We start from the raw sequence: 26301 nt of genomic DNA, 5'->3' as shown, positions 1-26301 counted from the left end.
ATTTGAAAGGACCCAACACTCCAAGATTGCTGGGAGAAATATCAATAACCTCAGATATGCAGATGATACCACTCTTATGGCAGAAAGTGAAGAATTAAAGAGCCTCCTGATGAAAGTGAAAGAGGAGAGTGAAAAGGTTGGCTTAAAGCTCGACATTCAGGAAACGAAGGTCATGGCATCCGGTCCCATCACTTCATGGGAAATAGATGGGAAAACAGTGGCTGACTTTATTTTTGGGAGCTCCAAAATCACTGCAGATGGTGATTGCAGCCATGAAATTAAAAGACGCTTACTCCTTGGAAAGAAAGTTATGACCAACATAGATAGCATATTAAAAAGCAGAGACATTACTTTGTCAACAAAGGTCTGTTTAGTCAAGGCTATGATTTTCCAGTGGTCATGTATGGATGTGAGAGTTGGACTGTGAAGAAAGCTGAGCCCTGAAGAATTAATGCTTCAGGACTGTGGTGTTGGAGAAGACTCTTGGGAGTCCCTTGGACTGAAAGGAGTTCCAACCAGTCCATCCTAAAGCAGATCTGTCATTGGAAGGACTAATGCTGAAGCTGAAACTCCAATACTTTGGCCACCTGATGCAGAGAGCTGACTCACTTGAAAAGACCCTGACACTGGGAAAGATTGAAGGCAGGAGGAGAAGGGGATGACAGAGGATGAGATGGTTGGATAGCATCACCAACTCAATGGACATGGATTTGGGTGGACGCCAGGAGCTGGTGATGGACAGGGAGGCCTGGCATGCTATGGTTCATGGGGTCACAAAGAGTCAGACACAACTGAGCAACTGAACTGTACTGAATACTCCAATAAATTTTTGGTGAGGCTTTATCAAAACAATAGAACCATAGAAAATGGAAGAATGATTCTGAAAGTAGAATTAAACTAGAAGAGGTACCAAAAAATGAAAGGAGATTGATAACACTAAAATAGCAAAAGAGAAAAAATATAAAAGAATAAATATTAGTAAAAGCAGCATCTCAAAATGAGAATGATTATGTACAATACGGAAAAAAAAAAAAAGAATGGTAAGTGAGAAAAGAGAATTTACTTAATAAAGATGCCTTTCTTGCCAAAGCACACTCATTGAGACAGTAGAAGGAAAAAGAAATACCCCTCTGGGACATGGAAGAAGGTTAGGTTTCAGTCAACATTTTTTATATTCTCCCCATACTTTTTGATTCATGGACCTTGATTCACGGACCTGACATTCCAGGTTCCTATGCAATATTGCTCTTTACAGCATTAGACCTTGCTTCTATCACCAGTCACATCCACAGCTGGGTATTGTTTTTGCTTTGGCTCCATCCCTTCATTCTTTCTAGAGTTATTTCTCCACTGAAAGGTCCATGAATCAAGGCAAATTGGAAGTGGTCAAACAAGAGATGGCAAGAGTGAACATCGACATTCTAGGAATCAGAGAACTAAAATGGACTGGAATGGGTGAATTTAAATCAGATGACCATTATATCTACTACTGCGGGCAGGAATCCCTCAGAAGAAATGGAGTAGCCATCATAGTCAACAAAAGATTCCAAAATGAAGTACTTGGATGCAATCTCAAAAACGACAGAATGATCTCTGTTCATCTCCAAGGCAAACCATTCAATATCACAATAATCTAAGTCTATGCCCCAACCAGTAACGCTGAAGAAGCTGAAGTTGAACGGTTCCATGAAGACCCACAACACCTTTTAGAACTAACACCCAAAAAAGATGTCCTTTTCATTATAGGGGTCTGGAATGCAAAAGTAGGAAGTCAAGAAACACCTGGAGTAACAGGCAAATTTGGCCTTGGAATGCAGAATGAAGTAGGGCAAAGACTAATAGAGTTTTGCCAAGAAAATGCACTGGTCATAGCAAACACCCTCTTCCAACAACACAAGAGAAGACTCTACACGTGGACATCACCAGACGGTCAACACTGAAATCAGATTGATTATATTCTTTGCAGCCAAAGATGGAGAAGCTCTATACAGTCAACAAAAACAAGACCAGGAGCTGACTGTGGCTCAGATCATGAACTCCTTATTGCCAAATTCAGACTTAAATTGAAGAAAGTAGGGAAAATTGCTAGACCATTCAGGTATGACCTAAATCAAATCCCTTATGATTATACAGTGGAAGTGAGAAATAGATTTAAGGGCCTAGATCTGATAGATAGAGTGCCTGATGAACTATGGACTGAGGTTCATGACATTGTACAGGAGACAGGGATCAAGACCATCCCCATGGAAAAGAAATGCAAACAAGCAAAATGGCTGTCTGGGGAAGCCTTATAAATAGCTGTGAAAAGAAGAGAAGCGAAAAGCAAAGGAGAAAAGGAAAGATATAAGCATCTGAATGCAGAGTCCCAGAGAATAGCAAGAAGAGATAAAGTCTTCTTCAGCGATCAATGCAAAGAAATAGAGGAAAAGAACAGAATGGGAAAGACTAGAGATCTCTTCACGAAAATTAGAGATACCAAGGGAACATTTCATGCAAAGATGGGCTCAATAAAGGACAGAAATGGTATGGACCTAACAGAAGCAGAAGATATTAAGAAGAGCTGGCAAGAATACACAGAAGAACTGTACAAAAAAGATCTTCACAACCAAGATAATCACGATGGTGTGATCACTCACCTAGAGCCAGACATCCTGGAATGTGAAGTCAAGTGGGCCTTAAAAAGCAGCACTAGGAATAAAGCTAGTGGAGGTGATGGAATTCCAGTTGAGCTATTTCAAATCCTGAAAGATGATGCTGTGAAAGTGCTGCACTCAATATGCCAGCAAATTTGGAATACTCAGCAGTGGCCACAGGACTGGAAAAGTCAGTTTTCATTCCAGTCCCAAAGAAAGGCAATGCCAAAGAATACCGCACAACTGCACTCATCTCACATGCTAGTAAAGTAATGCTCAAAATTCTCCAAGCCAGTCTTCAGCAATACGTGAACCGTGAACTTCCTAATGTTCAAGCTGGTTTTTGAAAAGGCAGAGGAACCAGAGATCAAATTGCCAACATCTGCTGGATCATGGAAAAAGCAAGAGAGTTCCAGAAAAACTTCTATTTCTGCTTTATTGACTATGCCAAAGCTTTTGACTGTGTGGATCACAATAAACTGTGGAAGATTCTGAGAGAGATGGGACTACTAGACCACGTGACCTGTCTCTTGAGAAATCTCTATGCAGGTCAGGAAGCAAAAGTTAGAACTGGACATGGAACAACAGACTGGTTCCAAATAGGAAAAGGAGTACATCAAGGCTGTATATTGTCACCTTGCTTATTTAACTTATATGCAGAGTACATCATGAGAAATGCTGGACTGGAAGAAACACAAGCTGGAATCAAGATTGCTGGGAGAAATAGCAATAAACTCAGATATGCATATGACACCACCCTTATGGCAGAAAGTGAAGAGGAACTAAAAAGCCTCTTGGTGAACGTGAAAGAGGAGAGTGAAAAAGTTGGCTTAAAGCTCAACATTCAGAAAATGAAGATCATGGCATCTGGTCCCATCACTTCATGGCAAATAGATGGGGAAACAGTGGAAACAGTGTCAGACTTTATTTTGGGAGGCTCCAAAATCACTGCAGATGGTGACTGCAGCCATGAAATTAAAAGACGCTTACTCCTTGGAAGGAAAGTTATGACCAACCTAAATAGCACATTCAAAAGCAGAGACATTACTTTGCCGACTAAGGTCCGTCTAGTCAAGGCTATGGTTTTTCCAGTAGTCATGTATGGATGTGAGAGTTGGACTGTGAAGAAGGCTGAGCGCTGAAGAATTGATGCTTTTGAACTGTGGTGTTGGAGAAGACTCTTGAGAGTCCCTTGGACTGCAAGGAGATCCAACCAGTCCATTCTGAAGGAGATCAGCCCTGGGTGTTCTTTGGAAGGAGTGATGCTAAAGCTGAAACTCCAGTACTTTGGCCACCTCATGCAAAGAGTTGACTCATTGGAAGATACTTTGATGCTGGGAGGAATTGGGGGCAGGAGGAGAAGGGGACGACTGAGGATGAGATGGCTGGATGGCATCACTGACTCGATGGATGTGAATCTGAGTGAACTCCAGGAATTGGTGATGGACAGGGAGGCCTGGCGTGCTGTGATTCATGGGGTTGCAAACAGTCGGAAATGACTGAGTGACTGAACTGAACTGAACATACTTTGAACCATTCACAAAACTTAACTGAAACTCTCTGAGAAAAAATAAGGGAAGTAGTGCTGCAAATCCAGTTCTAGGAGCAGCACGGCAAAAAGAAACAAATTGGAACTTGTTCAGGAGCTTGGAGTCAAGGCCCTGGCCCAGCACCTCTTTTCCTGAGCCAAACACAACTTCCCTTCATCAGGATAGCATATTAACTATCCTAGGACGGCAGGCGGTCAAGTCTAGCTATCCCAGGACTGCAGAGGGTCAAGTCTATTTTGAAAATTGCTGTGTGATATATAAATGCTAGTTCCGCCTATTGTTGTCACTTTAATCTGTGCCACAACAAGGTTGGCCTGTTTCTGTCGTTCCTCTTTGTGATTCAGTTAACATAATGCAAAATACCATGAATTAAAATCAGTCTGTAAGAATAGGCAAGGAAAACAGAACTGAATATGTGTAAATGGTTAACTAAATAGCACTATTTGCTAGTGAGTCTTGAGGGTTGAAATATGTGTGTGTGTGTGTGTGTGTGTGTATACATATATATATTAATTTTACATATATATATATATATAGTTCTGAGACCAGGACTGACTTACTGGCTTACCAAATGTTCCCAGTCTGCAAGAGCCATGAGTCATTGGTTTCAAAACATACTCCATCATACAGCCCTTATTTTTAACTGCCAATAAGCAAGCAGATTGAGCACTGGTTGATTTTTGCCAATACACTGCAGCACTTAGTGTTCATTTGAATAGAATAAAGCATCCATGTGGACTCAGCTGGTCTGCTGGCTTCTGGCCTTGATCAAAATTTTCTGTTAAAGCAGAGGGCTTTGCCTATAAGAGACAAAGTAACCTTCCCCAGGAAGGCTAAAGGTGAAAATATTCCTAATGATATCCTGCAGCCAACTTTACTTATATCAGATTTTCCCCTTCATCTTGTAAACGTAATTCCAGAAATGGTAAATATAGAAGTCATTAAAAATTCCATTTTCAAAGGGAGATTTTTATTTGATTCTGCCTCTGCTATCAGCAAAAATCATTCTCCTTTTCTAAGGTTATTCATAGCCCACATCTTAAAGGAAATTTATTAAGTTCAGGCCTCAAGACACAATAATTCAAAATCTTTTCTGACTCATCACATAATTCTTAGTGCTTAGCTACTGACATTAGAATTTTCTTTTTGATGAACATATAGCTACTAGATGGAAAGTCCAGACAAGCCAAGTCCAAATGCAAGGCTTGAGAACAAGGATAAGTTTATGTTAGTGTCTTAAAGAGGCTGGGAGGGACCCAGATTTAGCATGAGCCTGGCCAAAGTGTCTATTCACACATATCATCAAATCCTCTGACAGGAAGAAAAACCTCAAGAGTTACGTCATCCTGACAGAGCCAGACTCTATCTTCAGCTTTACTGTCTTGGCTGAAAGCTGGAGTTGAGAAGGCAAAGATGAAGACAGAGCTGCTGAGTGAGCAGGGAAATAAATGCATTCATGGTTCATGAGGTCTTCAGGTCATCCTCATCCTTTCCCTGTATGAGCTGACTTGCCTTCACAGAATCAGGGACTTGGTGGGAATACTGGCTATCATTCACATCATTTAGTAGGAAAGCTTGGAAAGTTCTCATTTTACAAACCAAGATGCAGACAAGTCAAGCAATCTGTTCAAAATCACACAACTAATTAATTTCAAAGCTACCACATAAGCCTCATTCTCCTAATTTAGTCATTTATACAATAGATATTTCTCCATGCCTCAGAAGACTCTTGAGGGTCGCTTGCACAGCAAGGAGAAAAATCAGTCAATCCTAAAGGAAATCAACCCTGAATATTCATTGGAAGGATTGATGCTGAAGCTGAAGCTCCAATACTTTGGCCACCTAATGCAAAGAGTCAATTCATTGGAATAGACCCTGATTCTAGGAAAGATTGAGGGCATGAGGAGAAGGGGATGGCAGGGGATGGGATGGTTGGATGGCATCACTTAGTTTTTTAAGGCATCATTTAGTTTTTAAAGGAATCTCCATATGGTTCTTCATAGTGGCTGTATCAATTTACATTCCCTGCAACAGTATAGGTGGGTTCCCTTTTCTCCATATCCTCTTCAGCATTTATTGTTTGTAGATTTTTTTGATGATGATCATTCTGACTAGTGTGAGGTAATACCTCATTGCAGTTTCGATTTGCATTTCTCTAATAATTAGTAATATTGAACATTTGTATATCTGTATATCTTCCTCAGGAAATGTCTATTTAGATCTTCAGCCTAGTTTTAGATTCAGTTGTGTTTTTTTTTTAATAGAGCTACATGAGTTATTTATATACTTTGGAGATTAATGCCTTGTCAATTGCTTCATTTTACAAATATTTCTCCCATTCTGAGAACTGTCTTCTCATTTTGTTTATGCTTTCCTTTGCTGTGCAAAAGCTTTTAATTTTAATTTGGTCCCATTTGTTTATTTTTGCTTTTATTTTCATCACTCTGGAGGTGGATCAAAAAGATCTTGCTGTGATTTATATCAGAGAGTGTCCTGCCTATGTTTTCCTCAAAGATTTTTATAGTATTTGGACCTATGATGAGGTCTTTAATCCATTTTGAGTTTATCTTTGTGTATGGTGTTTGAAAGTATTCTAATTTCAATCATTTACATGTAGCTATCCAGTTTTCCAGAACCACTTATTGAAGAGACTGTCTTTTCTCCATTGTATTTTCTTGCATCCTTTGTCATAGATTAGGTGCAAATAGGTACATGGGTTTATCTCTGGACCTCCTCTCTTGTTCCATTAATCTATGTTTCTGTTTTTGTGCTAGTTGTTGCTGTTGTTCAGTCACTAAGTTGTGTCTGATTCTTTGTGACCCTATGGACTGCAGCACACCAGGCTTCCCTGTCCTTCACTATCTCCCAGAGGTTCTTCATACTTAGGTCCACTGAGTGGGTGATGCTATCCAACCATCTCATCCTCTGTTGGCTCCTTCTCCTTTGTGCCCTCTTTGTGCCAGTACCACACTGTACTGTAGCTTTGTGGTCTACTCTGAAGTCAGTGAGCCTGACTGCTCCAGCTCCGTTTTTCTTTCTGAAGATTGCTTTGGCTTTCAGGGTCCTTTGTGCTTCCATACAAACTGTAAAAGTAAAATTCTGTGGAAAATGCTATTGGTAATTTGATGGGCACTGCCTTGCAGCAGTAGATTGCCTTGGATAGTATAGTCATTTTGACAATATTGATTCTTCCAAAGAACATAGTATATCTCTCCATCTGTTTGTACCATCTTCGATTCCTTTCATCAAGGTCTAACAGATTTCTGAGTACAGGTCACTTGCCCTCTTAGGTAGATTCATTCCTAGATATTTTATTCTTTTTAATGCAATGATAAATAAGATTTTTTCTTTATTTTCTCTTTCTGATCTTTCATTGTTAGTGTATAAAAACGAAACAGGATTCTGGGTGTTTATTTTGTATACTGCAACTTTACCAAATTAATTGATGAGCTCTAGTAGTTTTCTAGTTGCATCTTTAGGGTTTTCTAGGTATAGTATCATGTCATACGCAGACAGTAAAAGTTTTACTTCTTTTCCAATTCGGATTTATTTCTTTTTCTTCTCTGACTGCCGTGGCTAGGACTTTCAAAACTATCTTGAATAAAAATGTCTAGAGTAGACATCTTTCTTACTCATTTTAGGGGTAATGCTCTGAGCTTTTCACCATTGAGCATGATGTATACTTTGGTCACCTGATGCGAAGAACTGACTTACTGGAAAAGCCCCTGATGCTGGGAAAGATTGAAGGCAGGAGGAGAAGGGGATGACAGAAGATGAGATGGTTGGATGGCATCACTGACTCAATGGACATGAGTTTGAGTAAGCTCCAGGGGTTTCTGATGAACAGGGAAGCCTGGTGTGCTGCAGTCCATGGGGTCACAAAGAGTCGGACATGACTGAGCGACTGAACTGAACTGAACTGAATACTTTGATGAGGATTTTTGCATCTATGCTCATCAATGACATTGGCCTGTAATTTTCTTTTTTTGTGATATCTTTGTCTAGTTTTGGTATCAAGGTGATGATGGCCTTGTAGAATGAGCTTAGAAGTGTTCATTCCTCTGCAATTTTTGAAAGAGTTTGAGAAAGGTTGGTGCTAACTCTTCTCTTAATGTTGTATAGAATTTGCCTGTGAAGCAATCTGGTCCTGGACTTTCATTTGTTTGAAGTTTTTTAATCATAGTTTCAATTTCATACTTGAGATTGATCTGTTTATATATTCTATTTTTTCCTGGTTCAGGGTTGTAAGGTTGTACCTCTGTAAGAATCCGTCCATTTCCTCTATGTTGTCCAATTTATTGACATACAGTTGCTTGTAGTACTCCCATGATCCTTTGTATTTCAGTGCTGTCATTTGTAATTTCTCCTTTTTCATTTTTAATTTAATTGATTTGAGTCCTCTCTCTTTCTTGATGAGTCTGGCTACAGGTTTATAAATTTTGCTTATCTTCTCAAAGAACCATCCTTTAATTTTATTGATCTTTGCTTTTATTTTCTTCATCTCTATGTATTTCTACTCTGATCTTTACGATTTTTTTCTTTCTACTAACTTTGGGTCTTGTTTGTTCTTTTTTCTCGTCTCTTTAGGTGTAAGGTGCTAAGTAAGGTTGTATAGTTGAGATTTTTCTTGTTTCCTGAAGTAAGATTGTATTGCTATAAACTTCCCTCTTAGAACTGCTTTCACTGTGTCCCATTGGTTTTGGATCATTGTATTTTCATTGCCATGTGTCTCTAGGTATTATTTTATTTCCTCTTTGATTTCTTCAGTGATCCTTTTTTTTTTTTTTTTTAGTAAAATGTTTGCCCTCCATGTTTTTGTGTATTTTACAGTTTTTTTTTTCCTGTAATTGATTTCTAATCTCATACCATTGTGGTCAGAAATGATGGTTGATATTATTTCAGCTTTCTTAAATTTACCAAGACTTGATTGTGACCCAAGATGTGATCTATCCTGGAGAATGTTTCCTGTGCACTTGAGAAGAAAGTGTATTCTGCTGCTTTTGGATGGAATGTCCCATGAATATCAGTTAAGTCCATCTGTTCTAATGTTTCACTTAAGACTTGTGTTTCCTTATTAATTTCCTATCTGGGTGATCCGTCCATTGGTGTCAGTGGGGAATTAAAGTCCACTATTACTGTGTTACTGTTGATTTCCCCCTTTTTTGACTGTTAGTATTTGCCTGGTATATTGAGGTGCTCCTATGTTGGGTGCATATATAATTGTCATATCTTCTTCTTGGATTGATCCATTGATCATTATATAGTATCCTTCTTTGTCTCTTGTAACAGTCTTTATTTTAAACTCTCACTTACATGGGAGTCTGTCTTGTCTTTTCAGGTGTCCAAGGTTCCCTGCTTATATTCAGCAGGTGCTCTGTGAGAACTATTCCATTTGTATTCTTGATACATCTGTGGGGAAAGATGAACTCCATGTCCTCCTAACTCCTCTGCCATCTTGCCAGACCTCTCAATGATTTATTCTCAATAGCTACAGCAGTGCCTAGCACATTATAGGTGTCAGTAAATATGTTGATTACTCAAATAATATATATAAACACACCTAGTATGTGTTGGATATATAGTAAGCATTCAATAAAATGGTAGCTATTATTGCTTAGTTTTTACTAGAGTGTTAAAGCTTTCTATCAATAGGACATAATCCTTGAGGGCATGTAAAACCTCCTCATTATCTTCTACAGATCATTCTACATAGTTGCTAAGATGTAGCAAAAGCCCCCTTGTTCATGTTTGGATCACTGTTATATGGTCACAGTGGGTTCAATACATGATCTTTTCCCTAAAGTCTAAGGTCTAAGGTCTCAGTTTCTAAGCAAAACCTCTTGTATAAAATTAGCAGCAGTTCCATAACACAAATTTTTTAGCAACAAAAAGGAACTGACAACTTACTTTTGCTTGCTACTTGTCTTAGTACTTCAGGCTCTTATTGATTGTACATAAAAATGTGCCTCAAAATGCCTCCAATTTAGGATGAAGCACAGAAATTCATTTCATCTTCTTCAGTTTCCTCCCTCTCCCCCTCAAAAAATGCATCGATATGACTAGCAACTATTTTTTCAACATTACAGTCATATTTTCAATCTTTTTGCCTACTTCCTTTATCCACACATTAAATTTTTTTCCTTTAGTTTAACTATTGCAGCCTCTCATTTCCTCCTATAGAGTAAGTACAATTATTATTATTATATTATTATTTATCATCATCAAACTATTACAGACAAAGAAACCAAAGCATAGAGAAATTAGGCAAACTGCCTAAGGTCAATATTAAGTAAGAGGCACAACTGAATATGAATCACAGCAGTTTGACTCCAACATCCAAACCCTTTTTTAAAACATTGCAACCCTAGAGAGGATGTCAGTTTAACTCTTTGGAAGTTCATATACTTTGGAAGTTCATATACGAAACTGTTTTTCGTGACACTCTATCAGCACATGTACTAGTTTGCTAGGGTGGCCACAACAAATTACCACAAACTAGGTTGCTTAAGACAAAGAAACTTCTGTCACAGGTCTGGAAAGTAGAAGTCTGATATCAAGGTGATGCTCTGAAGCCTCTAGAAGAGGATCCTTTTGCTTTTTCTAGTTTTTAGGAGCCTCAGGTATTCCTTGGTTTGTGGTTGCATAGCTCCAGTCTCTGTATCTGAGACCAAACTCTTTATCAGTTCTTTCTATAAAACCTCTCTGAGCCTAAGTTAAATACATCAAGTTCTTTTCAGCTCCAAAATTCTATTATTCTAAACAAAACAGACAAATTAACCCTTCAAATATTTACTAATTGTCCATAATTATATAATCATAATTTTTCTAATAATAATTTAGCATAAAAGAGTCTCTCTCACTTATATGACAATTGTTAACATTATTTTAACGCAATTAAGTGAAGAGATGGGAATACTAGACCACTTAACCTGCCTCTTGAGAAACCTATACGCAGGTCAGGAAGCAGCAGTTAGAACTGGACATGGAACAACAGACTGCTTTCAAATAGGAAAAGGAGTACGTCAAGGCTGTATATTGTCACCCTGCTTATTTAACTTACATGCAGAGTACATCATGAGAAACACTGGGCTGGAAGAAGCACAAGCTGGAATCAAGATTGCCGGGAGAAATATCAATAACCTCAGATATGCAGATGATACCACCCTTATGGCAGAAAGTTAAGAGGAACTCAAAAGCCTCTTGATGAAAGTGAAAGAGGAGAGTGAAAAAGTTGGCTTAAAGCTCAACATTCAGAAAACGAAGATCATGGCATCCAGTCCCATCACTTCATGGGAAATAGATGGGGAAACGGTGGCTGACTTTATTTTGAGGGGCTCCAAAATCACTGCAGATGGTGATTGCAGCCAGGAAATTAAAAGATGCTTACTCCTTGGAAGGAAAGTTATGACTAACCTAGACAGCATATTAAAAAGCAGAGACATTACTTTGCCAACAAAGGTCCATCTAGTCAAGGCTATGGTTTTTCCAGCAGTCATGTATAGATGTGAGAGTTGGACTGTGAAGAAGGCTGAGTGCCAAAGAATTGATGCTTTTGAACTGCAGTTTTGGAGAAGACTCTTGAGAGTCCCTTAGACTGCAAGGAGATCCAACCAGTCCATCCTAAAGCAGATCAGTCCTGGGTGTTCATTGGAAGGAGTGATGCTGAGGCTGAAACTCCAATACTTTGGCCACCTGACGCGAAGAGCTGACTCATTTGAAAAGACCCTGATGCTGGGAAAGATTGAGGGCAGGAGGAGAAGGGGACAACAGAGGATGAGATGGTTGGATGGCATCACTAACTCAATGGACATGGGTTTAGGTGGACTCCAGCAGTTGGTGATGGACAGGGAGGCCTGTCGTGCTGCTGTTCATGGGGTCGCAGAGGGTTGGACATGACTGAGTGACTGAACTGAACTGAACTGAACTGAAGTACTTCCGAGATCTAATGGGCACTTCTTTCTTATGCAGAGTAGGTAGATGTTCCAAGTCAGAAGTATAGCAGAGCAACACTGTGCTAACTTCAACTTAGCTGGCTAAGGTTTGAGACTGTTGAAGTTGGTTAGTCACTAAGTCATGTCCAAATCTTAGCTGTGCTCTTGTTCTAAGCACCTAAGCAAGTCTGACAGCTGGGTCTCCCAAGCCTTCTAATTGTAAATGTCTGTATAGCATCCTAAACAATGGGGATACCAGTTATATTTGAAACTTCAAAGGCTTCTTCCTGCCCTTGGGACAGTGTCCAAAACCCTAAACCTGCCTACAGAAGAGTTTTTCAAACTATCTGTGGTGACAGACTAATTTTTTTTCCAGTTTCACTGAAGTGATGGACAAATTTTTATTTCTAAGCCATCATGAATCAACAGATTAAAGATTCAAAATTTTATATTTGTAAACTATAATAAAATGAACTTCTATTAAAAAAATTTTTAAGGCATAGAAACTCAACAGACCTAAAATTACATTTCAATAGTTCTAATCAGAACAGATATAAAAGAGAAAAATTATAGAAACTATGTACATTGTTTATAGAAAGCTTGCACATAGGAGATTAAAATGGAGAATTGTTGATTATGTGCATAACTTTGGTTATTCACAATCATAAAGAACAAAGAGTTATAAAGAAAATAGAAATCCCCTGTATTAAATTGCTTTACACACACTTTGAATGAACACTGCATATATCAACAGTTGAATCTGTTTTCTGCTTGTTAACTTCTCTGGGTTGGATTAATGACACTGCTGCTCTCAGGGGACAGCATACATCTATGTCTTGTTTTATTAACACTCATCATAGAGAAATCAGTCCTACATGATATACTGGCAGGAATGGAAGACAATGAGTCACGGTTAGCTCAGGATATTTGTTTTTCATTTTTATCCAAAGTGAAGCAAATAATGTATATTTTCAAAATTCATCTTTAATTCTTTATCAGTAAATAGTTACAATAATTTGTCACGTAAAGTCATGGCTAAACCTACATCATTTTTCAAAAATGGAAAGGAAAGTTGTATCCACTACTATTATTGCATAGATCTTCTTTTGATATAAAGTAAAATCCCAAAACTTCTATCAAATTTGTAAGATATTCACAGATGTCAAGGGGGCTTCTCTGGTAGCTCAGCTGGTAAAGAATCCACCTGCAATGCAGAGGACCCCTGTTAAATTTCTGGGTTGGGAAGATCCACTGTAGAAGGGATAAGCTACCCACTCCAGTATTCCGGCCTGGAGAATTCCATGGACAGAGGAGCCTGGTGGGCAACAGTCCATGGGGTCACAAAGAGTTGGATACAACTCAGTGACTTTCATTTCCACAAATGTCAAAATTACAAGATCAGTTATGTCATCGATATTTTTGTTAAATTGTGGGATAACTGAGAAGAAACTGTTCTTCTAAGCTTCAAACTCTTAATTGTACCCTTTAGTGTTATCTATTAATGAAATATAGTTTGCATTACTTCCTTACCTGAATGTATTCAGATTATTTAAAATATCAAAGACATCAGATATATATACAAATCTATGCTGTCCAATTCACAACTTTAAAATGTTGAAATAAAATTGATTTCTTATCTTGCAAAAAGATTAAGAGCTTCTTTTGTGACTTAAACATTCTCAATTGAACTTTTTCCCTCTATAATCATAACTGAGCATGTAAAAACAGTTGCTTATGACCAGCTTTCATGTCCTTCAAGTCATCACAAAGTAAAGAGAATAATGTAGTAAAATTTAACATATCAGCTTTACCATGTCTCACAGTTTTTGCTAAATCACTAAATATGCTGTCTTTTCAACTAATATTTTTTTCTCTCATCAAGACTTTCTTGATAAAGAAAATATGTGTTACAGGGAACTATGTTCAATATCCTATAATAAATCATAATGGCAAAGAATATTGAAGAGAATATGTATATATAATATAAACTATCACTTCGCTGTACAGCAGAAATTAACACAACATTATAAACCAACTAGACTTCATTGAAATAATTTTTTAGGTAGTGTGTTAAATTACATGCTTCTTAATCCAAGTATTTATTCCACAATGCTTTTCTGTTATTACTGTCACACCATGAGAGGATACTTCCACATAAAACTGAAACTGCAAACACCTGCTTAGATATTGTGATAGCGTCAAAACGTAATCAGTTTCTAAACATTTGCTCTTCAGTTACCTCATGTGGACCCATTATCAACAGCTTAAAACTAGCCTCTCACTTTGAATAACTTTGATCTACAAGGCTCTACATAATCTATCCTCACTCAGATCTCTAGCTTTATCTCCTGCCACTTTCCCTCTCACTCTTTACACTCTGAAAGTGAAAGTGGTACAGTCATGTCCAATTCTTTGTGACCCCATGGACTGTACATGGAATTCTCCAGGCCAAAATACTGGAGTGGGTAGCCTTTCCCTTCTCCAGGGGATCTTCCCAACCCAGTGATCAAACCCAAGTCTTCCACATCGCAGGCAGATTCTTTACCAGCTGAGCCACAAGGGAAGCCCAAGAACACTGGAGTGGGTAGCCTATCCCTTCTCCAGAAGATCTTCCCAACCCAGGAATTGAACCAGGGTCTCCTGCAGTGCAGGCGGATTCTTAACCAACTGAGCTATCAGGGAAGCCCTCTATACTCTGGTCATATGTAAAAACCACAAGCTCTCTCTCACTTCACACTCCATATTTCCCCTAGTATAGATATATACCACAGACTACATGAGCTTGTCATTTTTATAACTATTTGTTTAATGTCAGTGCTCCCTTCTAGAATGTAACCACCGTGGGGACAGAGATTATGTCTACCTTCCTTTTATCATCAAATCCCAAATGCCAGGAAAATTGCAGGTATACAATAAATATACACGGAACAGACTTTTTCTACATCAGTTTATAAGAAAGTGTAACAAGAATGTCTCATATCTTTAGAAAAAACATAAAATACCATTTTCAGACTCACTGAGTAGCAAAAGTGAAAAATGACCCCTTACTTTAATAGTATGACTGCATCTTTCCAGGAACTATTTAGCCCCTGAGCCTATTGGAGGTAGAAATAGAAAAGGAATAAAGGGGAGATAGAGCAAGATAGGAGGCAGGGAAGAAAAAAAGTCAGAAGAGGGCTAAGTACAAAAGCAGCTAAGCTTTCTGCTTGATGCCATTTGCTTTGTCAGAAATAACCTTCCAAATCTCACTTTGCATCCCCACTCTCATCCCACACCATACCTCATGCACTTCCATCCAGCCTCAAGACTCACTTGATTATCACCTTCCTTACACACATATGCACACAGCTGGGTTGAATGCTTCCAGCTGTCTATTCTTCAAATCCTAACACTAGGTATTCACCTCTGATATAACAAATATCACACAATTTTACAAAATTTTCTGCTTACATATCTTCCATCTACCGCGAATGTATCCTACTTGAGGTCAGGAATTCCTATTCATCTTTGAGGTGCCAGAACCTAGTTTAGTGCCTGGCCCGGTATAGATTTCAATATGTTTCCTGATACAGTGAATGAATAAGGTTTATTTTCCTGCCATAAGAAGTCAGAAGGATGGGGGTGAGGGGTGGGGAACAGGGACTAGGGGAAGAGAAAACAGGGAACTGGGTATGGCGGGAAGGGTTAGAAGTTAGGCCAAAAGGCAATAAAAGAAACTTTTAAGGATGAAGTAAATGAGGATAGATAAATGAGAGAAAAATTAGATAAGAAAAAGAAGGGCCAACAGATCACTCCGAATAATTACAAAAATGCCATAATAATCTATGGAATTTTATCTACTTGCCTTTTTAAATTAATTTATTTTAATTGGAGGATAATTACTTTACAATATTGTAATGCTTTTTACCATACATCCACATCAATCAGCCCCATGTGTCCCCCCATCCTGAACCACCCTCTCACCTCCCTCCCCACCCCATCCCTCTGGCTTGTCCCAGAGTACCAGCTTTGGGTTCCTTGCTTCATGCATCAAACTTGCACTGGCCATCTGTTTTACATATGGTAATATACATGTTTCAATGCTATCCTCTCAAATTATCCCACCCTTGCCTTCTCACGCAGAGTCCAAAAGTCTGTTCTTTACATCTGTGTCTCTTTCACTGCCTTGCATATAGGATCGTCATTACCATCTTTCTAAATTCCATATATGCATGTTAATACACAGTATTTGTGTTTCTCTTTCTGGCTTACTTTACTCTGTATAATAGGCTTCAGTTTCATTCACCTCTTTAGAACTGACTCAAATGCATTCCTTTTTATAGCTGAGTAATATTCCATTGTGTATATGTACCACAACTTTCTTATCTATTCTTCTGCCAGTGGACATCTAGATTGCTTCCATGTCCTAGCTATTGTAAACACTGCTGCAATGAACACTGGAGTATATGTGTCTCTCAATTATGGTTTCCTCAGGGTACATGCCCAGCAATGGCACTACTGGGCCATATGGCAGCTCTAGTCCCAGTTTTTTAAGGAATCTCCACACTGTTCTCCATAGTGCTTATACAAGTTTGCATTTCCACCAACAGTGTAAAAGGGTTCCATTTTCTATACATCTTCTTCAGCATTTATTGTTTGTAGGCTTTTTGATGACATGTTCATGGAAAGAACAATCAATATAATAAAAATGAGTATACTACCCAAAGCAACCTATAGATTCAATCCAATTCCTACCAAGCTGCCAATGGTATTTTTCACAGAACTAGAACAATTTATTTGCCTTCTTATCTTCACTTGAGTATCTTTTGAGTATTCATTTATTTTTTCAACAATGATTTACTGAGAATCTACTTTAAAGAAAGTGTCATGTGTGGTTCTAAAATATGAAGATAGAGAATTGAGCTAGTAAGCATAAGAGCAAGAACACTGGTTTACATAAGACTAGAATAAGGGCAGGGAAGGACATCAAACCACCTGACCCTGTATGTTTCCCATATGGATGCTTTCAGCCCTTCAGTCAAAAAATGGACTCATAACATGTTAGTCTTTTTGAGATGAGTTCCCAATGCTATGCCCAGATGACAAAACATTCTGACCTAGAATTTCATATTTCTCATTGTTCAAATAGAATTTGGCCTTTAATCAGTATTAATAACAACAAAAATATATATCAGACTTCTCTGCATTAAAATACTTTCTTAAGCTAACCAAATAGATAGGTTTTCCATATTTTATGGATTATTTTTTCATTCCTACTCTTCTGCAGCAAAGAGATAAGTTCTGCCCTAATTTATCTCTAAAGTAAGAGAGCAGGTACAGATTTTCTAAATTTGTTAATTTCACTATGGTGAAATTTTGCCTTGAGTTTAGGACATAAATTCATAATACCCTAATATAATATATCCATTTTGACCTGGCTTACAAGCATTAATACTTGTATTACTGTCATTTCTGTAAAACTTCAAAATTGATATCTGATGCCTCTGGCTATATGTGAGATTTTTCAAATCAGTAATCTGATGATAGTTAACAGATCGTAACTACAATTTACGAACCCTATTCAATTAAAATCATTCAGTGAATGCCAGAAAATAAATACTTAAGTAAATAATTCAATATGAAAATAAATAAACATTCATCTATGTTGATACAAGTAAAATAAATCTTTATACAAAAAGTTTTGATTAAAAAATTAAACCTCAATTACATTCTGGTTTCTAAATAGCATGGTAATATGATGTAGGAGTAGAAACTGAGTGTAGTGAATATTGAATTTTCAATTAACCATTGATAAAAAGATTGTGAGAAGGGTTAGTAAATCCCCTTTCCATAAGAAATTCTAGCTAGCTAGGACTTCTCTGGTGGTCCAGAGGTAAGACTCCATGCTCCCAGTTCAGGGGGGCTGGGTTCAATCCCTGTCAAGGAACTTGATCCCACATGCTGCAATCAAAGATCCTGCATCTGCAACAATGAAGATCCCGTGTGCCCCACAACTAAGACCCAATGCTTGTTGTGTTCCTGGTGTGTGCGTGCTCAGTTATGTTCAACTCTTTGCAATGCCGTGGACTGTAGCCCGCCAGGTTCCCCTGTCCACGGGTTTCTCCAGGCAAGAATACTGGAGCCAAACAAATAAATGAATAAAATTTTTAAAGAGAAATTCTACCTAAGACTCAGTCTAGAAGCCGTAGTGACAGAGATAAGAAGAGACAATGGAGAGAGGAGCTAAAAGATATAATGAGCAGTAAACACATGGGTGAGAGGTGTGAATCACAAGGGAGGTGGCAGCAAAACAGGTGATACTTGTTTTCACACTTGACTGGTTGGAGACGGCCAGGAGAAAAGATAGGAAGTAAAGCAGAAAGGAAGTCTCTGCAGCCTTTCCCTTTGCTTCTTAGAAAACAGCAGCAGATTGAGTGCTTGCTTTTGTGCTAGATGAGTATCTATCTGGATAAGTGAAGGTCAACTCCGTTTAAAGGGTGAAATTAGTAAAGTAATTAGTACAGAGCCATTAATTCAGTTAATTCATTAATTCAGTTAAAAGAAACAGTTGAAATGCAAAGAGGAATTCCTAGTTTGAATCCAAGATTTCTATTTATCTTAGCTGTGCTTAAAATTAGCTTTTCATTTTCCATATCTATCTATATAGTTGACTAGTATTCATACTGATGATTAAATAAAACACATATTATTACAGATAAATGCAAAATCACAATTTGGTCTAAATCTCCATTACAAACAAATAAAGAAAAAGTTTGTCTTACAATTGTCACCATCCCATGCAGTTGAGTGAGAAGCCCTGAAGCCATAATTTTCCAACTCATTTAATCTCGTGTTCCCTTTTTAAACATAATCCCAGGGGATTCTGATCTGTATCCATTGTTGTTGCTGTTCAGCTACCCAATAATGTCCAATTCTTTGCGACCCCATGGATTGCAGCACGCCAGGCCTCCCTGTCCTTGTGATCTGTATCCATGCCACTCAACAAAACTTTTGCTGAGTTTTTTAAATTTTATTTTATATTGGAGTGTAGTTGATTAAAAATGTTATTTTCTATAATTTATATTATGAAAGCATATATTACCCTACTACCTTCCATACCAATACCACTGCCCTACAGCATATTCTTCTTTGAGATTCACAGTCTTAAAGGAGTCATTCGACTTTCATGTGGTGGCATTATATTGCCAAAATAAATAGAGATGAAACAGACAACTGGATTACATTATCATCTAACATGTCTACACTGATAAATACTGAATTGCACATTTAATAAAACACAATACATATATCTACAAACAAAATATTTTGCTGTATTTGGTATTATAAAGTGCTATAGTCTGATTATAAGACCTATTCTCTATTGGTTGCTATTTCTCTGATTAGGCTAGAGAAAATAAAGAATTCAATGTGTTAAAAGGGAAGAAAAAAACAAATGAGTCAGAGACTTCCATTTAGGTCAGAGCAGTTAGAAGAGTAATTACTACCCAGCAAGACAGGGAGATGGGGCCATCAGGGCAAACCTTGGTTTTGCTAAACCAGAAAGCAAGATGTCATTTTGTAAAGGCTAAAAGTTGTGCCACTTCAAAAAAATCATGCAACTAAACAATTATTGTTGCTTGCTAAATAGATTTGCTAGTGTAAACTAATATGAAATACACAGCAAACTTTAAAAAGAGAAAAAAATGCGTATTTTAGTTCAGGATATCCAGCTGAGGTTAGCTCTATAGCCTTCTTTTAAAAAGCTGTCAGGAGATTTCTAACACTTCCATCTCTTAGTTAACTGCCCTTTCTTAATAAATGACAGAAATTAACATAATTTCAAAATTTTAATCCAAATCAACTGACATTCTTTAAAGGAATTATATGGCTAATGCATACACAGGAGTGATAAAAGCTACAATGTTATCTATTTCTAAGGGCACGGGGCCCTCAAGGAATGCATAGTCTAGCCTCAGGGATATAGATGTATACATCTGAAAACTACTGGGCAAAACAAAACATAACTGGTTTTATGAGAAAGAAATTACTTAAAGCACTAGAGGAACTCAGGGTATAAAGGCAATAGATTAACTGGGAGACTAGTGGAGTTTTCTCGGATAATGGAGGGTTTGATCTGGACTTTAAAAAACTTGGTTTTTAAAGGGTAGAAGAGAGAATGAGGGACATTCCAGACAGATGGTACATTACAGGCAAATGTTTCCTCCTTGTCTGAAGAATAAAAGTCTAGTTTAGATGTATTAAGTGGACAAATAGGAGACGATGCACAGGTAAGTGAAGCCCGTAGCTTTGAAAGCCAAATTAATTCTGGATATTAGTTTGAAGACAATAGGAAATTGTTGGGTTTTAAGCATAAGAGTGACTCAATAAGAAAACTTTGAAATGTCCTTTGTTCTTTTGCACAAATACATACTAAATACATAATACATGTTTTCATAAAAAGCCTATGTATACAATGCTGGTAAAATCAGAATCTTAAAAAGAAGCTGTGAATCTTCTCAAATTTGACAAGATAATATAAATAATTAATCACCTACTGAGCTTGGTCAAATGCCTGTCAGGGATGCCAGATTACAGAACACAATGCAGAAACTAATCATAACATTCTCAGAAACAATAGAAAAACAATGAAGGTTCACACTTACAAAATACAATGTGGAAAAGAGGAATGTTTTCCAGTGTTAAAACGTAGTATCTTCAAAATTTAGGCAAATTAGTCAGTATGGTCAGGAGGGGCCAAAACAAAACTATCAAATGTCTAGGACATGTCTGGACTCTTTTGCTTATAAAGATAGCAAATTTAAAAACTAAATATAATTTTAGAAAGACTGTACTGTATTTCACTGTACTAAATATCTCAAATATGGTGGGGTGGGCTGGGAAAAAGCTAGATTAGACACTGTGATAGAAATAATCCTATATGTTCAACAAACTCAATTTTCTTTTAGTCTAAAGACAATAAGAATAGATTTCCCAAGCTCCCGTGTTTAGGAAATGCTCTTGACTGAGTTGTGACCAAACCAAATATGGATAGAAGTGATACACAACACTTCCAAGACTGGCTCCTAAAACCTCCATACTCTCCCTCTTTCCTAGCATGCTGGCCAGATGCAAAAATACCCAGTACAATGCTCTGAGACTCCTGAAGATTTAAGAAACAAAATACAACAAAAGCCACATGATGAGAGGAGATTAAACCTCTGAATGACTGTGGAGGTGGAGCCCTCCTCCAGCTTCCCCATGGGCTCTGCTGTCAAGATCTGAAGGAGGCAAGGGAGTGAGTTGTGACAGTATCTTAAGGAAGAGGGTTTCTAGACAGAGGGAACAGCAAATGCCTTGCAGCAAGAATATTCTAGGCATACTTGAGGAACAGAAGGAGAACAGTGTGCCTGGAGAAGCAGCAATATGGTGGGGTTAAGGGGAAAGTAAAAGGAGATGAGGTCAAAGATGTAATAGTGTACCAAGTCACATGAACCTGTGAATAGCTGTAAGACATTGCCTTTTCTTTTAGTGAAATGGAAACTCACTAAAGGATTTTGAACAAAGGAATGACATCAAATAAGTTATATTGAAAATGTTCCATTCTGGCTACTCTGACAAAGACTGAAGAAGAAACGGAAGGGTGGAGGAGCTAGGAGACTTCTACAATAATCCAGGGAGAATGATGAGGCCCAAACCAGGGAAACAGTGGGTAAATGTGATGAGACTCTGAAAATACACTGAATTCAGAACGGACAGAATTTACCCACAAATTGGATGTAGAACATGAGGAAAAGAGAGGAATCAAGGGAATGCTATAGTATCTTATATGAAGAACGAGGAGGGATAAATGGAGAAGGGAATGGCAACCCACTCCAGTATTCTTGCCTGGAGAATCCCATGGATAGAGGAGCCTGGCAGGCTATAGTCCATGGGGTCATAAACAGTCTGACACGTAAGAGGGATAAAACATCATTTAAAACAGGCATTTATTGAGATGGAAAATCTAGAGGAAGAAATGGTTAGGGGAAGAGAAGTGAGAATCAGAAGGTAAGTCTGGGATACAATAAACTTGGGATGGCTATTAAATGTCCACATGGAGACACTAAGTTGGCAGCTGAAGTTTCATGATGCAGATTCACAGAAAAGGCACACAGGGGAAATAAAAATGTGGGAGTCATTGACATGTAGATGACATTTAAAGCTATAAGACCAAATGAGATCACAAGAACTATGAGAGTAGACAGAAAGAAAATAATAAGAGTTCTGGGGCACTCCAACATTAAGAGCTCTAAAAAGAGTGGAAAAAGAAAACAGACATAGAACAGGACTGAAAACAATAAGCCAGTGAATCAGGAGCAAAACTAAAGGAAGAAATGTCATGGAAGTGTCAAGTGCTGCTTTTAGGTCAAGAGAGATGAAGACTGATATCTGATCTTTCGATTTAGTAGCATGGAGGTCAATAGTAAAGTTGGCCAGAGCTATTTCAGTTGAATGATGGAGGCATAAGCCAGTTTGGGATGTTTCATGAGAAAAATGAGAAAACTGAAATTAGAGACAGTAAGGATAAACAACTTTTTAGAGCAATCTTACTGTAAAGAGAAGGTGAAAAACGCAGCAGTGGCAGGAGAGGAGTAGGATCAAAGGAGGTTGTCCTTTGTTTTTGTTTTAAGATACAAGCTGTAACAGTGTATTTGTGAGGAAGAAGACATATGTATACCTGTGGCTGATTCGTGGTGATGTATGGCAGAGGCCCAACCTAATATTGTAAAGCAATTTTCCTATAATTAAAGAAAAAAAAAAACAGCATATCTGTAAGATGGCGAGACAGAACCATTGCAGAAGAGAAAACTGATGACGGAGAGAAAAAAGGGAGAATCACCCCGGAGTGATGTTCTTGAGTACATTCTAAAAATGGAATCTAATACACCAGTAAAGGATTGGCATTTGCGGAAAACCTGGATAGTTCTTCACCCACACTAACAAGAGAAGACAGAGCTTAGGCACACAAAGGCAGAAGGTGGTTAAATGTGAAGGTATACACTTAAGGAAGACCTCTTCTGGCTGCTTGTTCTCTCAGTAGGAGTTAGGATGAGGCAGAGAGTTTAGGGATTGGGGAAAGAGAGGCAGATATGAAACAGACATGTGTCAGTATGGAAGTATGAGTGGCATGGGGAAGTATGATTTCCAGGCAGAATTATAAGTCTGCTCGATTTCAGTGATCAAGACTTTTGCCAGTCCGTTATTTTTTTGGGCTCCAAAATCACTGCAGATGGTGATTGCAGCCAGGAAATTAAAAGACTCTTACTCCTTGGAAGGAAAGTTATGACCAACCTAGATAGCATATTAAAAAGCAGAGACATTACTTTGCCAACAAAGGTCCATCTAGCCAAGGCTATGGTTTTTCCTGTGGTCATGTATGGATGTGACAGTTGGACTGTGAAGAAAGCTGAATGCTGAAGAATTGATGCTTTTGAACTGTGGTGTTGGAGAAGACTCTTGAGAGTCCCTTGGACTGCAAGGAGATCCAAGCAGTCCATTCTAAAGGAGACCAGTCCTGGGTGTTCGTTAAAGGAGACCGGTCCTGGGTGTTCGTTGGAGGCTGAAACTCTAATACTTTGGCCACCTCATGAGAAGAGTTGACTCTTTGGAAAAGACCCTGATGCTGGGAAGGATTCGGAGCAGGAGGAGAAGGGGATGACAGAGGATGAGATGGCTGGATGGCATCACCGACTCGATGCACATGCGTTTGGGTGAACTCCGGGAGTTGGTGATGGACAGGGAGGCTTGGCGTGCTGTGATTCATGAGGTCGCAGAGTCGGACATGACTGAGCGACTGAACTGAACTGAACTGAACTGACTGAAAATGGCAAAAGAATAGAGGGTATGTACAAGAGAATTGTTTCTGTTCTTCAGCCGCTAAGCTGTGTTTGACTCTTTGCAACCCCACGGACTGCAGCACCCCCATGTTCTTCTGTCCTCCACCATCTCCCAGAGTTTGCTCAAATTCATGTTCATTGATTTGGTGATGTTATCGAACCATCCCATCCTCTTCCTCCCCCTTCTCCTATCTTTATACAATGTCTTCAATCCTTCCCAGCATCAGGGTCTTTTCCAATGAGCTGGCTTTTTTTGCCTCAGGTGGCCAAACTATTGGAACTTCAGCATCAGTACTTCCAACGAATATTCAGGGTTGATTTCCTTTAGAATTGACTGGCTTGATATCCTTGCAGCCCAAGGGACTCTCAAGAGTTTTCTCCAGCACCACAATTTGAAAGCATCAATTCTTCGGCCCTCATTCTTCTTTATGGACCAACTCTCACAAAAGAATTATATAGTGATTATTCATGAAATTTAAGATAGGTTTAGAAGGTAGTAAAATATGAGGAAATGAAGGATAGTAGGTAGGTAGGAGTCAAAAGACCTTTCAATCATGGGTATTAGGAAATAAACTATGGATAAATAACCAGGGAAGGATGCTTGGAATTCAGACTAGGGCAAGACTGCAGTTATTAGGATATGGTCTTGAATGAACATAGAATGTATTTGAGGAATAATGGAAGGCAAGATCTCTGAAGGACACAGTGTCAAGGAACCAAGTGTCTAGAGTAGTGAAAACATGATTCACATGGATATTAAAGTCTCTAAGAATTATGGCAGGAGAAATGGGAGAAGTGAAGTGAGCCAGGAGCTAAAATACTCAATTAATAAGGTTATATTCAACAAGGAATCTAAAGTAAATGAGTTGAAGAATCTTTGTACTACTAAAGGTAGATATTCATCATAAGGAATGGGAACCTGCTTTTTGTCTTTTACAGAATATTAATGACCACACTAGAAAGACAGGTAATTGAAAGCTATTTAAAGATTCAGGACTAAAATTGTATCTATTAAGTCATGGGTAAATCATCTGAACATCTTTAAGGTTGGCTCACACCTCTCCGTTCTGTAGGAAGAGTCCTTCAGAAATGAACCCATATGACTAATGTACCTCAACTTTCTCTGAAAGAAGAGTCAACTGACATAATTTATTTAGATTTACTTTTAAATTATTTGATCTTTAAAAAAACTACCTATACAAAGAGCACATAAGAACAGAGAAATTATTAAATCAATACAATGCTTTATTAAGTATGTTCAAAAAGGAAACAATAGTTATATTTCAAAATTAAGTACTATTTTTCAAATACCTGGGCAGGAGGAATGCAAAGGAAGGAAATGTTTGAGCCATTTAACATGAGATTATTTCCTCCTATGCGTATTCTTACTACTGTATGTCAACAGGGAAATCTGCAGGTTTCAGACAATTGTTAAACGATCACTCTAACCACTGTCCACAACTGTTCAAGCTTAAGGAGGCTATGCAGCAAGGAGACTATGAGAAATACCATATATTTCTAGTGGTGACCATTTAGCTTATGATGGCATTGTGACTCAGCAGCAGTTAAACTCTAAATATTCCCAGTTACATTACATATTATACTCACAAATTATAATCTTTCACAGAGATAAACATCATCAAAAAGTTAAGTATCTCTTTAATTTTCACCACTTCTAGAAAGAAAGCTACAAAACTCCTACAGGCAATCTGGTTTGGGTCAATGTATCAGAATCAAAAGCACAACTGACCCTTGAAAAAAAAATTCAAGCATAGTTCATAGTCAGCCCTCCGTATCTACAGTTCATCTGTATCTGTGGTTCCACATCTGTGGATTCAACCAGCCACAGATGGCATACTACTGTAGCATTTATCACTGAAAAAAAACCACATATAAGTGGATCTGCACAGTTCAACCCATGTTGTTCAAGTGTCAACTGAAAATGAAAATTAAAGACGCTTTCCAGGATAGCTATCTGTCATGACAATATTTACTATGTGATAAGGAATCAAAAGCTAGTAAAAGACGCATTTCTGCCTTCAAGTCCCCCATAAACTAGAGGGAAAGACACACATATAAGAAAAATATATATGTACAATATACATTTGCATATGAAATGCTAAGGCACCAAAAACGAAGGGTGATTAAATCTGAGTCAGAGGAGGACCATAGGTGATATCTAAACTGGGCCTGGAGGACTGAGTTAGGGCTCAGATGGTAGGTTTATGTATGTCTGTGTTCTGGGAGAAGTTGGTATTGGGAAGTAAGAAGCTCATGCAGATGGAAAATCATCAGCAAAATCTAGAGGAATAAATACATAGCACAGTTAGGT

Source organism: Ovis aries, chromosome 3 (assembly GCF_016772045.2).
Source record: "Ovis aries strain OAR_USU_Benz2616 breed Rambouillet chromosome 3, ARS-UI_Ramb_v3.0, whole genome shotgun sequence".
NCBI classification, from domain to species: Eukaryota; Metazoa; Chordata; class Mammalia; order Artiodactyla; family Bovidae; genus Ovis; species Ovis aries.
This window is presented reverse-complemented; position numbering follows the sequence as displayed.